The sequence below is a fragment of the Balaenoptera ricei genome, chromosome 17 (genome assembly GCF_028023285.1).
Source record: "Balaenoptera ricei isolate mBalRic1 chromosome 17, mBalRic1.hap2, whole genome shotgun sequence".
NCBI lineage: Eukaryota > Metazoa > Chordata > Mammalia > Artiodactyla > Balaenopteridae > Balaenoptera > Balaenoptera ricei.
Window position 1 is genome coordinate 58,293,445 of NC_082655.1, and position 16,762 is coordinate 58,310,206.

At 41.7% G+C, this 16,762-nt stretch overlaps 1 protein-coding gene across 2 annotated transcripts in view; it reads left to right on the forward strand.

Moving 5' to 3' along the window:
- Window positions 1–16,762, forward strand: part of PAG1 (phosphoprotein membrane anchor with glycosphingolipid microdomains 1) — a 134,045-nt gene that overhangs the window by 39,635 nt on the left and 77,648 nt on the right. Inside the window, exon 2 of one of the 2 annotated variants that reach the window (XM_059901542.1) lies at window positions 4,815–4,884. The gene's annotated coding sequence lies outside the window, so the exon portion shown is untranslated. The remainder of the gene's footprint in view (window positions 1–4,814; window positions 4,885–16,762) is intronic. The other variant, XM_059901543.1, reaches the window with a different exon arrangement.

The following is a 16,762-nucleotide window of genomic DNA, read 5'->3' on the forward strand; positions in this document are numbered from 1 at the left end:
GGCTGCGTTGGGTCTCTGTTGCTGCGCGCGGGCTTTTCTCTAGCTGCGGCGAGCGGGGGCTACTCTTCGCTGCGATGCGCGGGCTCCTCATTGCGGTGGCTTCTCTTGTTGTGGAGCAGGGGATCTAGGCGTGCGGGTTTCAGTAGTTGTGGCACACGGGCTTCAGTAGTTGTGGCTCGCGGGCTCTAGAGCGCAGGCTGAGTAGCTGTGGAGCCCGGGCTTAGCTGCTCCGCGGCACGTGGGATCTTCCCGGACCGGGGCTCGAACCCGTGTCCCCTGCATTGGCGGGCGGATTCTTAACCACTGCGCCATCAGGGAAGCCCCAACTCCAGCCCTTCTTGCACTTCACCAGCACCTTCAATCCATTGATCCTGCTAATTTCCACCATCTGTCACTCCCTCCGCTTCTCCTTTCCCAGTTACTCAGCTTAGATCCCATGATCTCTCTTTGTAACACTCCTTTGCACACACCTGCAGGTTCTTTGCTTCTTTCTCTCTTTCCTTGTTATACTCACGGGCATAACTCATCGCTCTACCCGCCCCCCCCCCCCCATGTCTTCAGCTGTGCTGTGCTGTGGCTAAAGGAACATACACCGCTGAGCTAGTAGGTCTCACTTTCATCTCCATGGGCCCCTCAGGCTGCTCCTTCCTTGTCCATTTACTCTTTCCCTCTCCTGAAGGACTTCCTCCTCCCTGCTCTCCTATCAAACCTCCACTACCTCCTTCCCCACCCTGAATCTCCGCTAATAACTTTGCTTCGACGTTTCTTGTTCGCATCATGACTTAGAAAAGAACTTTCTCCTGTTTCTTCTACTGGATTTACATTGTCTGTGTGTGGGCCCACGGCCCAGGCCTTCCCTGCAGCGGCCACGGGAGCACTGGACCCTCACGACGGCTGACAGGCGCCTGTCCAGCCCCTCCCTCTTCCTCTGGCGCCCCCTGGGTGGGCAGCCCCCCGTGGAGAGGCCAGGGGAGGGGCCCCGGTCAGCTGTGGCTTAAGATCAAGGTTCGAGGGAGCCCAGATGGTCACATGGGGACCCGGGGTGACCAGCCCCTCTCTGACTTGCCTTCCCACTGCTCTCCAAGGGGTGCCAATGTCCACATTTGGCGGCTTACGGTAGCCCCCCAAACCTCACCTGCCCCTCCCACCTCCCCTCTCGGCCCCTCCCACCTCCCCACCCAGCCCCACCAACTTCAGGGCTCTGCTCAACCGTATTTTACCCCCTGAGGTCTTTCCCAACTCCCTGCTTAAAGTAGTGCCTACCCCAGGGCAGTACCCAGCCCGAAACTGGCTTCAGTTGTTTTCTTCAGTGATTATTATAACTGTTTTGCCAGATGGCTGGTTTGTCTCCCACCTGCACCAGAAAGCACCAGAGGACTGGGAATTGTGTGTGTCTCTGTCAGTATTGAAACACCACCTAGAATAGTGGCCAGCACATGAAGACTCCCCTTAAATAAAATATTTGAACAGATACTGGAGTGGAAGATGTGATGAAATTAGAACAGAATCAGAAAAAGCCAATTAGTAAAAACTACATACCAACATATGTATTCATAAAGCCACGCTGGTCCATTTGAATTGACACAGCTACCTGTTTTGGGATCCTTTTGGACCTGGCTTTGCTGAATGTAATAGAAATCATTGAGCCTGTCAGGCCCTTGGGGGATCAGGAGGGAAAATGACTAACACCAAATTCTGTCCAGGAATTCCTGTCCCTTCCTTCCCTCTTTAATTGCTCTCAGGGAGGTCAGTAGTTAAGTCAGGATTTAACCCACCCACCTGCTCTGGGCTTCTTCGGTGCTTGTTATCTTCATGTGGGACATAGACAAAGAGCTGTAACCTGTTAGCACTTAACAACAATTCATCAGGCCAAATGCCTGCTTCCCTGGGAGTTTAGGAAAGGTGCTATTTTGACCACGCATGTGACTCCGTTTGGGTCTACACTTATGGACAACCACATGGCTTTCGGTTGGTAGAAGAAATAGCCTATGAACTCTCAAATGGAGGTACCACCTTAAGAATGAATAGTGCTTCTCATTCCCGAGGTTGGGAAGTTAGGCGGTCGGTCCACTGAAGGTTAAAATAAAGCATCTCAATGTCTATGTAAAGTTCTAGAAATATTTTTATTTTATTCTGAAAAGTTTTGCTTTTAATAACATCGTCAGCATAAATCATTGCCTCACAGGGTTTTAAGCAAGTTCTGATTTAGGAAGAGAAAGCACAGGGTGTTCTGTGAGTATTAAATAAGATGACTAGGGCTTCCCTGGTGGCGCAGTGGTTAAGAATCCGTCTGCCAATGCAGGGGACATGGGTTCGATCCGTGGTCCGGGAAGATCCCACATGCCGCGGAGCAACTAAGCCCGTGCGCCACAACTACTGAGCCTGCGCTCTAGGGCCCATGAGCCACAACTACTGAAGCCCGGGCACCTAGAGCCCATGCTCCGCAACAAGAAGCCACTGAAATGAGAAGCCTGCGCACCGCAACAAAGAGTAGCCCCCGCTCACCGCAACTAGAGAAAGCCCACGCGCAGCAACGAAGACCCAAAGCAGCCAAAAACAAATAAATAAAAATTAAAAAAAAAAAAGATGACTAACGCCACACAAAGCCAAGAATACAGCAGGTGCTTAATACATGTGCTTTCCTCCCTCTCTCCTCCCCTATCTGTGCTGTTTCTGATGGTCCCCATCCAAACTGTTGTTTCTGCATAATGTGGAAGTTAGGATGTAAATATTATTATGTTTTAATAAGTCATCATTTATTTAAGACCAGTGATTCTCAACTGGGGAATGATTTTGCCCTTCATGGGACATTTGTCAAAGTCTGGAGACATTTTTGATTATCACAATCACAGAGTGGAGGAATGCTAACTCCTCAAAACAAAGAACTCTACAGCCCCAGATGCCAGCGATCTGTACTTTACACTGGTGTTTACAGTTTGCTTCTTCACTGGACTCTAAGTAAAAGAAGATTGAGAAGGATGTGACAGGCTGAGGACCCAGGTTGGGAGAAGTTTGTGGACCCACCTATGGTAGAAGCACACTGTGGATGGTTTCCAACTTACAAACAAGTGCTTTATTAGATACTCATTTCTAAGTTAGTAGTTTAGACTCTTAAAAAACAAAACAAACAATGTGGCAGAGGCATGGAGAAGTCCAGCTCCGGATGGGAGGGCAGGAGGATGAGACATGACTCTGGCAGGCTGGCAGACACCAGGGTGGGAGCTCGTCAAACCACGCCAAGTGGCTTGAGTTTTATCCCAAGAGCTGTGGAGAGCTGTACGTACGGGCCCTCATGCTCTTTTCTGTACACTATCCACAGCCTGTACATAATTTTACTATTACTTGTGTCTCTCTGTATCATATGTATTGGTAACTTGGTTTCCTGAACTGGGCCTCTTCATCTTGCTTTTGTATAGCACAGAGGTTTATCAGCAAGTATTTATCTCAAAATAGTTATTTCTCCACTTTGGAACAGGTAGTTTTCCCAAACACTTGTTTCAGTTGCAGTCATTTAGAGCTTGAAATGCATTGTCCCCGCTTCATAAACAATGGGTTTTCAGGCTGGTGTGGAAACCTTCCAGAACTCACAGTGTTCCTGAGCTGTCATGCTTAGTAGTTCAGAATGGGGAATTCCCACAAAAGGGCAAAGAGGAGAGAATTTCCGTTGCCTTTCTTCGTTGAAAGAGGACTCTTGGCAAATGTGATCTTTACCCTTTTCCTCCTAACCTGATGTGTAACTCTCCCTCACCTTCTACTGCACATTTCTCTTGCAGCTCCCAGCCAGGAGGCACTAAGAAGACCATGTGGTCAGGGGCCCCATGAGGTGGGTTGGGGGCTGGGGATCTCTTGTCTTACTGGCCTCTGGAGAGTCTGACATGGCAGGTCATGGAGGGACCACCCCCTTGCTTGTTGTCAACTTACTATTTCCCTTTGGTCTTTCTAGGATTGCTTTGCATTTCATTTCTTTCTAAGAAATAGCTCTTTCTTTTCTCTTTTAAACTCTTACCAAAAAGGAAAAAATTTGCATTGGTTTACCTCAGTGGATATTTTTTCTGAGAATATTCAGTCTAGTTGTTGGGTCATTCTTTCACTCCCAATGCTTTTTACTTCCACTTAGGATACTTTAAGATGACTTCTTAGATTCTACAGTCTACAAAAACAGAATATTCGATCTGAGGTTACATTCCTCAAACTTGAATCACACATCCTCTTGGAGGAAGTGATCTTTGTAAGTGATATAGTTTTATCTTAACCATAGGAAACCATGCTAACAAAAATATAGCATGTTTCAAGATGAAGACATAAAGTAATATGGCAAAATCTATTATAACAAGTATCAAACAATTCTGTGCAATTTTGTTCCAGCCATCTTTGTTCTGATAAGGCTGTCATCTTCTTAAGGCATGCAACCGTTTTTGTTTTTGTTTTGATCTGAAGTACCTCGCATACAGGAAGAGTCCATGTTTGTGGTGTGTGGTGCTAGCCCATAGTTACTGTCAGTGTCTGTGAGAAGAGGTGGAATGAAGCAATGAGTAAAAAACAAAGCATGGGCATAATTATTAATCACTGAGAGCACATGTGATTAATGCCATCATTTTTACTTTCCTACCGATAAAAAATTTGCAATAATATATAGGTCTGTGGATATTGGAAGAGCAAGTTTTAACTTTTGTTTTTCAACATTATTTTTTATCGTACTAAAGGTTAATTAAATAATTATTTCTCAGTTTCTTTATTGCTCAGAACTTTTACAAGTAAAAGTTTTAATCCAGTTCAGAGTTGTGAAATTGTTTCCTCTTGTGTTTCCTTTCCAGAAAGCACGAGGTCATTCTCTTCTTTCAGCCGGTGAGTGCAACTTCAGAGCTGGGAGAGAGTGATTGCAAGGTATTCAATTATCTGGTTTATTCTACATTGTCCATCCACGCTTGCTTTCAGTTTAACTTTCTACAGGCATCAAGGGTATATCTGGTGACTCTGAGCTGTGGGACTGCGGACACACAGCTTTGAAGCTGAAAAATCTCAAGGGTATTAGCTAATCCAGTTTTGAATTTAGCACCATGGGGCTTCTGCCATAGCCACCGAGATGCCACTGGCCACGCTTCCTACAGGATGGTGTTTCCCTTTGGTCAGTGACGGGCGGTGAGCCTGCCTCTACCTTGTAATGCCTATGTGAAGTTAGGCAAAATGCCTACCCTCCCTCAAGCTCTTTCCTCATCTTCGAAATGGAGACTCTAATTGGACAGCCTGATGGGTTTCCAGTTCACCATCACCGCCACCACCACCAAAAAATATATGAGGCTGCATTCTACCGTTATTGTTATTAGTGGTATTAGTAATCTCGTTTAGTGCTGATAATAAAGTTATATAAAAATTCTTTAATGACTTTAGGTCATCTTTGAACAGAGCCGAAGCCAGAAAAACAAATCAGCCAACCTAAACAAATGACAAATTAACACAAAGACATTCTTTATTTGACGTTAGCAATTAATTTGCTACATGGTTATCCATTTTTCTAATTAATCCTGGACAATTTGAAGTGCTGTGCCCACCCATTTAAAAGATTTGCCAACCTCAAGCACTGTGACCTGACTGACCTCTATCCCTTATACATCATTATCTAGTTTCTCTTATGGGCCGGAAAGGAAGGAGTACATCTGGCCTGAATGTCCCTCATCTCTTCACAGAAGGAATCTTGTAAAATAGGCCACTGTCTTTCAATCAAATCTTTCCTTTAACTTGTTGAGAATTCTTTCTTTTGCCAGAGAAAGCCTTTCCTCTTAGGAGAGCAAGGAGCTATTTCAGGGTCATTTGGGTTCCCCTCAGAAGTCTTTCTAAATATAACCGCAGATCCTAGAAAACAGCCTGCTTTTTGTTAGTTAACTTCAACTTAAGAGCCAGTGCATTAAGAGCTTTGATTATCCACACTCCAAAAATGCCTTCCTCTGGTCTCCCATCATGTGACAAGAATCTCGATTCTTGTCGAATCTCAGGGATTAAACATTGTTTTCTCTAATGGACTTCCATTTCCATGGGAGCTGCTCGCCTTACACATTTTATTTGTGGGCCTGAAACGTAGAGCATTTTCTAGTTAAGGGGCATTAAGATTTAACTCAAGAATCTATATATTGGCTTGGCCCAAAATTTCGTTTGGGTTTTCTGTACCATCTTCCGGAAAATTATGGGAAAACCCGAACGAACTTTTGGGCCAACCCAGTATTTCAGAATAGGGCTCAAATGTTTCTGTAGTGGAATCACACAGTCTTCTCAAGTTTCTAGAAAGCATTGCATTATGTGCTTTTTTTGTATGTGGCAGATTGCTTCAATCTTACTATGAGGATCTTTTTCTGCCTTTAAAAAGAAATTTCACCTGGGATTTGCAGTCTGCTCTCTGCCAAATCCCTGACCCCAGCATTCAGTTATCTTAATTTGTATACCCCAAGCAGCTCTCAAAATTAATCTGTTTTCAGTGAAACCTTCTTCCCCAGCCCCCTCTCTTGTCTTCTACTCACAACTGATTCCTTCTCCTGGAATCAATATTTTAATTAAAGACATCCACTGTTGACATCGTAACTCAAGCCAGAAATCTCCATCCTGACATTGCTTCACCCTTTGCATTCAGTTCACACTGGATTCTGGATTTAAGATAACGTAGGAAATTCCCCAAACAGTGACTGGCGGTTGGTGAGGTCAAATATTAATTGCCAGCTGTCACAGATGTTAATTGTAAATATCTTTCCCATCTTCCTCTCCTCTGTCTCCCATGTCACTACCTTAGTTCTGGTCCTCATCAGCTCTGTGCCAGTCTGTTGCTGGAGCTAACTAGTATAGCTCTCTTCCAACAGACTGTCTCCACTCTAGGTACCCTGCTCCCCAGTTTATAATGTGATTTCCCACTCAGTGACTCCTATGGGCCCTTGTAACCTTGAGAATAGACCCAAACACTTTGCTGTGGACCTCCACGATCAGCCCTGTGCGCCCCTCCAGCGCACTGCCTCCCTTCCCCTGCTTCGCCATTTATGCTTCCTTAGGACTGAATTTCTTGGGATGTTCTAACACATCGTGTTTTCTCAGGCACCCATGCCTCTGCACGTGCTGTTCTGACTTCCGAGAATGCCCTTTGCTCAATTTTTCTTGATATATTCCAGTACATCCTTCAAGGTCCACCTCAATTTCCATCTCCTCTGAGAAACCCTCCCTGATTCCCCCATGTGTACTGGGCTCCCACGGTTCTTCAGTTGTATCTCTGATCATGCTATATTTAACTTTCCACTTATACATCTGACCCTCCCTCCTGTGGACACTAAGCTTGAGGGTAAGATTCAGATCTTATTATTTTTGTATCTACAACATCTAATAGATGCCTTGCACATAGTAACACACAGTGGATGCTCTAATTTCTTTAAGTGAGTGGATCTCTGACACTGTAATAAAAAGGAAGATGGTATTTGTAAAAAGTAATCTCATGGTGTGCTTATTCCCTAAGTACAAGCATTTTTCTCAACAATAATGTTTTGCATTTCTATTTTGCTTTTAGTATCCATGCATTAAGGAAGAGCTGCCAAAACCAATTTACAGGGCCTTTCCCTCTTCTACTGCTGTCAGTACTAAAATGATGGCTATATATTTTTGGAACTTATAACTGTGTATCATTTCCATCTAGGAAGTAGATTTATCAATATCCTCATCAGTTTGGGTGATGATAGTAGTTACTTGTATGATGTTTGAAATTGGGATTCAAAATTTAAATTACCCCAACCCGTTTTCAGGCTTCTCATGTGCCCGTGTCTTGAAAGGGTGATTCAGATTTCCAGAGTTGTTCTTTCCACTTATCAGAAGGACAAGCAATGAGAACAGCATCAATAACCATCTGCTGGGACAGGAGCCCTCATCCAAAGCAACAAGGCCACAGTTAACACAATTAGCAATGAACTGCATTTTGAAGAGCTAGGGAAACATAATGGGATTCATTTTTAATTCCAACCAATTCTGAGCAAGAAAGCAAAAGCCTTGGCTCTCTGGAGTGGCTTTGTCATCAAAGGTTACCGCAGGCCTGTCAGAACTTTTAACAGCTGTCTCCACTGTGAAAACAGACTTAGGTTGTAAGGTGATTGCAGAACTGATGAAATGATGACTTTAGCCAGCTTTTGTCTCTCATATGAACTTTGGCTCGCAAAGATGAGGTTAATTTCCACGTACGCTGTTTGCTTTATTTTTTAAGTCAATCTTAATAGCAATCTGCCTGTGCCCTGAAAAAATGTCCAAGAGCAGTAAGAAAGAGTTGATATAAATATGTGTAACGGTGTATATCTTAGCTATCTCTAGGCCAGTAGTCAACAAAATACTTCGCAATCAACCTAATTAATCCTTTATTTTTCTTTTTTGCTATCCTGCCATGCATTTACTGTGTGTATTTTCTGAATTATAAAAGCAATATACATATTCACTACAGTACACTGGAAAATACAGAACTCCCAAGGAAGAAAAAAAGCTTCCCTATGAGGCCATTATCCCAAAAGAACCATTGTCAGCTTCTTGGTTGATATTAGGCTTAGAGAGTTTCCTCTAAGCAAGCGTACATACTTTTCAAATTCTTATTATGAAAAATTTTTCATACACGAGAGAATGAATAATACAGTGAGTTCTCATATACTCACTACGTAAATTCACAAATTACCAAGATTTTGCCATCATTGGTTTGTCCATCTCTTTTTTCTTTTTCCCTTCCTCTTTTCTTTTGGAAGTATCAGCTAACTACTTTGTAAGGGAAAGGGGAATCCTGATATATTGAGGGCTGCGGAAGGCAAATATTCGCCTGCCAATTTCATACACCTTCACCCACCTTTTACTTAGGAAGCAAAAAGTATGGTTTTACATTTAGTATTATACTTGGGGGAATAAGTAGCCTTAAAGCTGAGGTCTATCACATGCTAGATGGGTATTGATTTTTCCTCTTAAATCAATGTTTCCCTAGAGCATAGTTTTATTTATTCATAAAGCCAAGATGATGTCTGACAGGAGTTATGGCAGTGTAAATCTGTGATGCAGGCATAATACGAAGAGCTTTTGTAAGACTCAAAAATCAATGATGCTAGAGGGTTACTTCATAAGCTTGAGAAAGTGCATTTGCTGTGCTTCCAAATGTAAAGGGAGAATTTCAGCCTGTAGTTAAGTTTCATTCCTCTGTTTTCTAGGCCACCTTTCAAATGGACCTAAATGAAGTACAGTTGACCCTTGAATAACACAGGTTTGAACTGTGCAGGTTCACTTATACATGGTTTTTTTCCAATAGTAAATTCTATATATAGTACTAAATGATCCGTGGTTGGTTGAATCCACGGAAGCAGAACTGGGGGTACAAAGCAACCGTGGTTACAGAGGGCCCACTGTAAATTATACGCAGAGTTTTGACTGCATGGAGGGCTGGTAGCCCTGGCCCACGTTGTCCAAGGGTCAATTGTATAGCATCAGACTGGATAGAACCAAGCTTCAGCAATGATCCCTTCTTGACACCGAATCTGTCAACTTACTCTCAAAAGCTATGCTGGCCCTGTTGATCATAACACTGTAATTTTGCCTCATGGTGCACAATATATACATTCTAAAAGTATTCACTTTTTGTCAATATATGTGTGTGTGTTTTCTATTTTCTTTTAAAAGTTCTTAACATATGAAAATTACTATTAGAATTTTTTAACTTAAAGAAAATATGTCCCAGATAGTTTCCCCAACCATAACTGATTTTTCTAGTGGTTAAAAATGCATCTAATGGCTAGAATGTCACCATCTGGAATTTTAAATATCAGTTTTCTATTAGCTATATGATCTTAGCAAGGTAGAATTTGGTTGGGGAGTCAGATGATCTAGACACTAGTTTCATTATTTACTCCTGGCTTCTGTGTGACCCAAGGTGGGTTCCTGAACTCACAGAAACTCCTGTTTTTGTTTATATCGTTTTGATTTTTTCATTTAAATAAAGGTGAGTGAGAGTGTGTGAAATTGGCAAGCATTCACCTGACTTCCATAGTTTTCTGTATATCAGGACTCTTTTTTTTTCCTTTTGAAAATAACTAGTTGATATAAAAAAAAAAAAAAGAGGGAAGGAGGAAATGAAAGAGCAAAAAAGAGGGCAGATGAAGTGAGGATTATTTCTTCATGAAGAACAAAGTTTCTTCCAGTTTTTTTTTTTAATATTTATTTATTTGTTTGGTTGCGCCGGGTCTTAGTTGCGGCAGGTGGGCTCGTTAGTTGCGGCACTCGGGCTCCTCAGCCGTGGGCCACAAACTTTTAGTTGCGGCATGCATGTGGGATCTAGTTCCCTGACCAGGAATCGAACCCGGGCCCCCTCCACTGGGAGCGCAGAGTCTTAACCACTGTGCCACCAGAGAAGTCCCTCTTCCAGTTTTAAAGGTCCACGATTTTCTGTGAAAAGAAACGATTTCAGATGATTAGCTCAGCTACCAGGAGCCACAATTTCTACCAGCTACCAGTTTCACAATTTCCTTAGAAACTTCGGAGCCATCGAGGACACACCTTGAGTTTAGCGTCCGGGATCTCCAGCACCTGCTACACAGAGCAGCTGGGGGTTCCGGCCAGGCCTGTGGCTCCCTGGGGACCCCAGTCCCTCACCAGAGGTTTGGGAGGAGACACTACAATACTGTCCCTTTGGGTCGCAGCTGTTTCCCCTCTCAGGGCAGCAGCGATGAGAACCTTGTCAGAGGAGGGTTGTAGGAACTTGAAGAGAAGGATAAGCTGCCGTTCCCCGAGGCAGCTGTTCACTGCTGGTCGCACTTGCCTCCCTTTTCCTCACAGTTGCAGACATTGCAGCAACCTGGTGGCATGTCAGTGTTTCAGGGGTCTCCCATTAAGCCCCAGGAACACTGCTGTTCATTTCATGAATGGATGTCTTATTTGGCAAAAATGAGACGATTCTAAGTGTGGCTTCTTGGAGCCGTGGGCTGAGATTTCGGCTTCAGCAGAAACCTGAGTTGCCTGGCGTGCGAGGTACACCAGAGGAGCTGTCTGAAGGGGACTTGGCTGTTTAGACTCTAACCATTATGTTAAGGTTATCTGTTATGTTTCCTAAACAGCTTTAGCTGCATCCTTCAAAGTCTTCTTAACATTCCTCCCATATGCTTGGCTTTATATTCTTTAATACTACCTTTTTGTTCTATCTTTTTAAATGATTTAATTATGCACCGCTCTAGGAAGCTGATGAGGAAAGGAGAATGTTCCTTGACCCTGTGTTTGGTTCCTTTAGAGGCCCCCGTTGGCTCACCAAATCAACCCTGGTCATCATTGATGTGACCTGTGTCACAACTAGACGGCCCTACATCCAAATAGTTACCACTTGATAATTTTGAATGGTGAACTTCTGAGATCAACCATAGTTTCTCCTAATTTTGCTATGTCACTGGATTGTGTTGTGGCCCTTCCTTCTCTGGGTGTCCCTCACTCATCTCTGCAGGCTTGGGGCAAACTCTTCTGATGGCTGCCTCTGATGGTTTTAACTATGAAGAATCACAAAATGGTGGGGAAAAATAAATAAATAAGACTTTTCCTATAACATCATGTAGGGGAAGAACCAACAAGTTGAGGATTCTGTGAAAATGAGTACTATTTCCCATGGGACAGCCAGAAGATGTAGAAACTCAGAAGTGGCAAACAAAGGTTTGCCATTTCATGACCATGATCATCTGCCATTGCCCGGTAAATGCCCCAAAGCACAAAGGTGTGCTGTCCAATATTAGTGTCTAAAATTTATTTTTCCACATTTGAATACATGTAGTTTACAAAATGTGTATATACAGTTACAGGTATTGTTAGACAATACAGGTACATTTGCAGAGGATAAGGGAAGTTTACTTTTTAGTTGAGTGTATTCTTGAACGTCTGCTAAAGAAAGATCTTCTGTTTACTTTTACTGGAGACAAGTTTGCCTCCCGGGTGTATAAGAGTGTGGTGTGGACTGCAAATAGTAACTCAGAATCGCAGCAAACTGGTGACCATGGGATGAGGCATGCTTTTATAGCCACCTGAGGCGCTGTTAGCTGAACTGTTGTGAGCGACAGAATTGAATTACTGTTGACTGATTTCGAATTGCTTTGTTTTATTATCCCTTTATATAATCTAATAAATATTCTGATATTTGAAAATGTGCCTCAAACACACATAGAAAAGTGGTGAAAGCCCCTGAATTTTGAAACTGGATCACGGCTCTCCGATTTGCCGTCGAACACCCTTTTCCCATCAAAGATGGTTTTTATAGGTTAAAAGAATAGAGGATGGTTCCTTCTTGTCATTGCCACCTGAACTGAAGTGTTCCCTCCTCAAAAAGGGCTTCCCCAGGCAGCCATGGCTCAGGAATCCCTCACAACACTCTATCACTCCTTTCTCCTTTACCTTTTTAATTTACTTTCCCTATCTGATACCCTAGTGTGAATTGGTCTTTCATCAGTCTTCACCAACAGGGAGGTCAGCTGAGACTTCATCTGTTTCATTCACCTTGTATCCTCAGTGCCTAGAGCAGTGCCCAGCCTTGAAGAAGCACTCGAAGTTTCTTCCCACTTGCCTGCTTTCTTCCGTGGATCTTCCCCTCTTCCCATCTCTGAGGCTGTTTCATCATCACTGCCTGGAATCAGGCCCTCCTGTCTCCTCCCCTTGCTATGGGGTCCATGGCACTTTACACTCTGAATTTCTGTCATTAACCAGCGGTTCCTTCCTGGTGGTGGCACCCGATTGGCAGGCACAACGATAACACGTCGACTGTTACTGTGATAGGCATTTGAGGCAAGTGGCTCCTATCAAATTTTCCAACCACGAGATAGCTATATATAAAATAGATAAACAGCAAGGACTTACTGTATAGCACAGGAAACTATATTCAGTATCTCATAATAACCTATAGCAGAAAAGAATCTGAAAAAGTATATATATATATATATATATATATATATATATATATATATATATGTATAACTGAATCACTTTGCTGTACACCTGAACCTAACACAACACTGTAAATAAACTATACTCCAATTAAGTAAAAAATTCCAATGGTGGAGGGGACGAGGAGCTTCCAGGTTGAGCTGAAAAGCTCTTAGGTGCAGGATTCTTGAAGACCTCACCTAACATATCTTTCCATCTGGCTGTTAATATGTATCCTTTATCATATCCTTTAACATATCTTTTAATAAATTGGTAAATATAAAAAAAAAAAGATTCTGAAAAAGAAACAGATACAAGTTTTAAGACTTACCTATACACTGGTATTAACACTTAAGGGTCAATTGGATAGAATGTTCTGCTTTGATGGTAGACTCAAGGAATGGCCTGTTGTGGCTTCCGTTTTTTAAGGAGCTATAAAATTCCTTCAGTTTACCACTGTGAATACCTCTTTCAGAAGGAAGACTTTCTTTTTTCAGAAACACTGCACCTCTCATTTCCCAACTCCAGCCCAGAAGCCTGAGAGTCTGATCTTGTTATGTCTGGGAATATGGTTACTAGATTTTCTACTAATGGCTATATTTTACATGATAATGAATCAGTCTGTTCTACAAGTCTGCTTCATTTATGCAAAACAGATATAAATTGAAACGAGTATGAATCATACTATTCTTTCAGGGAGCAGAGAAGCTGCTGTAGAGCCTGAATACAATTTTATGGGCCCTCATGTCAAGTTAACCAAAGAAATGTTGGTTCTGTGGTCGTCAAAGATAAGTTTATTGGACAGTTTCAGGGAAACAGAAAACAGCTTTTGAATTCCAGGCCTTTGTTACTTACTTCCTAATTTACGAAGGTCAACTCATTTTCGACTGTCTTTTATACTTTGAAGTAATAACCTCTTGTACATTAGTGGCCTGAAAGCATTAATGACATTACTGCCCACTGATTTTCAATAATATGGAAAAGGTATTCCAAATTGGTTCTGGCTATCAACAAGGAAAAAGGCAGAAAATTAAATTAGCAGGAGGATATAGCAAAAAGCCTTTTGTAATGCTATAGAGTCTCTCAAAATCTAATCCTTGAGAGAAATTTTTTTTGTTCTGGAAAGAATAGGTTTCTCTCCCAAGAGATGCTAAAAGAACATTCATTTATAAGAGATGGATTATAGCCTATGAATGGAATAGTGGGAATTCTCAATTCTTACTTTAATTTTGCTATCAACTTGCTGTGATTTACCTAAAAAAAAAAAAAAAAAAAATCAACCTGTAAGAAAAACATTCTGATACTGCTGTGTCCTTTGACCTATTAAATAGAGTTAACTCTACAGATTAATTTGAAGATAAAGTCCATGGAATTCTGAATTTCTATTTTTTTCAGAGTTCCATGTTTTCAAATTTCATGTCATACTACTTTGCCTTACCTATGTTCTTCCTGGGTGAGCTCATCCATTCCGAGGATTTTATTTGTCATCGAACTCAGGGCTTGGCAAACTATGACCTGTAGCCAAATACATTCTGGCACCTGTTTTTATGAATAGTTTTATTGGAACATAGGCACACTCATTCTATGCTATCTTGTGACTGCTTTTCTGCTGCAATGGCAGAAGTGAGTAGCTGGGATAGATCGTCAGGCCTGCAAAGCCTAAAATATTTATTCTCTGACCTGTTACAGAAAACGTTTGCATATCCTGATCTTGCTCACTACTTTCAGCCTTTCTCCTAAGATCTTAATTCCTAAGTGTAACTGCCCACCAGATTTCCTTACCTCCATGACCCACATCCACCTTAAAATTGACATTTACCAAACTAAATTCTTTCTATGTTTATTTTCCACCCTCATCAATTCCTCCTTCTAGTTTCCTATCCCAGTTAATGGCACCACCATATGCCCAAGGTGCTTCCCTCCTTTATATTTCTCATGCCTGATCTATCACCAAGGCCCGTCCATCAACCATCCAAAATTACATGAATGCCTTGAAGACAGTGATCTAGGTAGGCTTTTAAGTAACCAGTACTTTATCATTTCTTGTATCCTCAAGCCCCAACTGCATCCGATCAGAAATTCCTTTTAACAGTCCCTTAGAAGTTGCCATAACGTATATTCAGTGAGAAATAACTATTAGTATGTCTTCATCAAATAAGCCATGGAGACATTGGTCCACGTCTTAACTTCAGATACTGCCTCACAAGTAAGAATTTAGGAATGCTAGGAAGTCAGAATACTGTAAAATTTGTGCTTTTTTATTAAAATACACTGAAAGAGCATGACTATTTGATTTATTGAGTTGTCATTTTAAAACTATTCATCATCGATGTTTTAAAATTAAATCTCTGTTCTGTATGCAGGGCCTCATTGGCCAGGGCATGAGGTGCTAAAACTCCAACATTAGATTATCATTTCTTCTGGTTCAGCCAAAGAACATGTTCAGATAACAAATGGATTTCCATCCTTTTCAGTATTACTTGAATATTATTGTAAAGCTCATGATATTATTAACTCTGCATCATCTTTTATGAATTTAAAGTTATGCTATAATAACTGACGAAAAGCAGAGTAAAAATAAATAAACCTTGAAATACAAAAGGATTAGTGGGGATAATAAATATCCACTCAGTGTCTTAGCATTTTTGATCTTGGCATTTGTTTTATCCAGTAAATATTTTCATAGTACTTTAAGTTTCTCTCTTTGAAAAATTATGCAGGAGCAGCCTTTGTTTTCAAGGTCAACAGAGATGTTTATAGCATTTAAGTCAAAAGCAGAGGTCATAAATTAATTCACATCCTCTGAGCAAAGACATTAGCCTTTGTGTAGCATAAGGATTTGGGCTTGTTTACACAAAATAATCCCAAGAATAATAGTTCCCCATGCTCAACAGGGATCTTAAAGATTAATATTTTTCTTTGGTTAATGATTATGGAATACATTAATAAGCTTCTCTAAATGCTTCCTACAATTTTAATTGTCTGTAGACTTTCAAAGCTGTATTTTGATCAGACATGTAAAGAAATGATGTAGCTCAATTACTGCCAAATTAAGGATGATTTTACATTATGATTTGGAAAAAAATGCCATCCACATCAGACTTCAAAATAGCTGAAATACTTAGAGAAAAAAAGTAAGTGGTTAAGGACATCAAGCTAAAATATTGTCCCAGTGCCCTGTTGGCCATGTCACCTCTTGCAACGGAGATAGCTGCTGCTGCCACTGTTACTATGTCACTGGTCCATCTGTTGGTGGTACTGGTGCCCTCAGCAGACCTCCCACCTAAGCTGGAGGCTGGCACATAAAGTCTGACTACACAGCCTCACATAAAAATCACTTTCAAGTCTTTAGTGAATAGGTTTTAGCAGGTTGATCGTCCCATCCAGTGACCTTTTCCTAAGAACTAGACAGTTTGGGGCAGAACAAAGAGAGACCTCTGTTAGAAGTGTAGCTCTAATGGAGATTCTGTAGCCTTAGCTGAGTCCATTAACCCCTCTCCATATTTAAACTGGGAATAATAATCCCTACTTTGTAAAAGTTGTAAAGGATAGCAATGATGCTTGCAAAGCACCTGGCAGGTGGTAGATGCTTAGGAAACTGTGGTGTCCTGCGTGGTTGTTGTTGATGTTATAATAATAATAACAATCAGCGCCGTATTTGAGGCATTATGCTCGTTAATTATTCAACGTCTCCATTCAGTTTTCTGATGTCGTCCTTGTCACTCACAGGTGCTCCAGTTAGCCGAGTGAAAGAAGTGTAATCTCAATCTTGATAAGTAAATGGCTCTTCTCCGTACTATGTGTCTAGCATATGAGATCATGACTTTGTGTCATGGAG